Consider the following 2,052-nt stretch of genomic DNA (forward strand, 5'->3'; position numbering starts at 1 on the left):
CTCCTCCCTTAGTAGGCCCTTACACTACAAATCTGCCATTATTATCTTTTTTATCTTCTTCTATCACTATTGGAGCTCCTCTTGCAATTAATATAAGTAGTCCTATTTTTCTTTATCCCAGGTATTCCACTGAATAGCCATCCTGAAAAGCTTTCTTTATCAAATTCACATTTTCATTTCTAAGTGTGCCTCCTGTAGCATAGCTATCTGCACTCTACATTTTTAATATAGTTCACTACTCATTCTTGTTTTTATTTATCTGTGAGGCCATTGACATTTAAAGACATTAAAGAAAGAATCATTGTATGAAAAAGCTATTATATCCACTATATATATATATATATATATATATATATATCTATATATATATATATATCTCAATCACCTTTTGTATTAAATGTTTGGTAGGTTAAACTTTTATACAGTTGTTTCTTGTCATATACATTTTAGCCTATGTCACATAAAACTTTTTGTATTATTGAAAGCCCTCAGACAAAAAAAACTAACATACACCCAATAACTCCCTAAAGCCTATTAACTTAATACTAACACACAAAATTATGTACAGCTTTAAATATTGAAGTTTTGCCCTCCTAATAGGAACAAAAGTCCCAAACTGACAGCCATACTCACAGACTTGAGTTAACCTAAAAGAAAGGTCATCCATATTAAGACACATGGTGCAGCCCGTGCTTCTACTAACTGCTGATTCGTTTTGTCTTATTTTTATATTTCTCCCAGCTGGAAACACCCCTGAATGTTTACAGAGAACATTAGGTATCTTGGGAAAGCCCCTGAATGCTTTCAGAGAACATTAATCTACTTTGGGAAAACATCTAAATGTTTTCAAAGAACAATCTCCTAGCCAGTTTCTCTTTCTTGTTTTTGTTTCCTCAGCCAATCAGTCCTCACCAGACTTTAGCCATTTTTTCTTTATCAGATTGTCTCCATGGAGACAAGAGAGCCAGGCAGCCAGTTTCTCTTTATCAGATTGTTTCCATTGAAACATGAAGACCAGCTACAGAAATGTTACTGAGCATACATGTGTTTTATAGAGAAAAGCCTCATAATATTCAATGTTCTTTTTCATTTGCTTGCTCTCTCTTTAAACATGTTACTGATCAATCTAAGGTCTTTAATCCAGTCATTTCCCCATGCAAAAATGAGAAAAAGCACATTAATTTTTCTTTTATCATGCTTTTAAACCAGTTTTTTTTATACACCACAGTGCCTACAATTCTTAAAACTGAACAAGAAGAGAGAGAGAAAAGAAGGGAGAAAGAAAAAGGAAAACAAGCAGCACCTGTTTACAATCCCCATTACACTTAAAATAACTGAAAAAAACTTTACTTTATAGCATGTAAAGAAAACCACATGCCACAAAATTGGTACTGTTTAAGAAAAAAAGTCTTTACTTACAGTTAACTTTCTCCCTCCTCTTCCCTCTCAAGGCACTTTTCCAAACATTAACGACAAATTCGGAAAAAGGCTAATATTTCCAGATTTTCTTGTTCTATCATATTTCACAAATATAATGACTGCATTGTAATCCCATATTAAGTTACTCTTTTTATTACTGCTCATCTCTGAAATCCTGTCTCTGTTTCATTACCAATGTACTCTTGATTCTTCTAGTTGACTCTTGTGTTCCCTTCCATCTCTCCAACATTTCCACTGAAAGGTTTGAAAAAGTTTCACAGGTACAGTCCCTCTGTAGTCTTTATTACCAGAAGAAGAAGCAGAATCTCTTCTATTTTACAGCTTACTTTATGTTGGACAGACGTTTATATTTTTTGCTTAGCATGTATTTCATCAAAAAATGATTTTGTCTGCCCAGGGAACAATACCATAAAGATGGCTGGGTACAGCAGTTTTGCATCTCAACATTCCCTGAATAGTGGAATAAATGTGCTCCTCTTCTGCCTGGTATACAAGCAATCTTCACAAACACTCTGCTGTCCCCCACTTTTACAACTTTGTTCTTCTATCACAATTTTGTCAGAATCAACTTATTCTGCTGGTAGGATTGCATCTTTGCTATTAAAGGTCTAG

This window comes from Protopterus annectens, chromosome 10.part0, assembly GCF_019279795.1.
Source record: "Protopterus annectens isolate FY-2018-M chromosome 10.part0, PAN1.0, whole genome shotgun sequence".
NCBI lineage: Eukaryota > Metazoa > Chordata > Ceratodontiformes > Protopteridae > Protopterus > Protopterus annectens.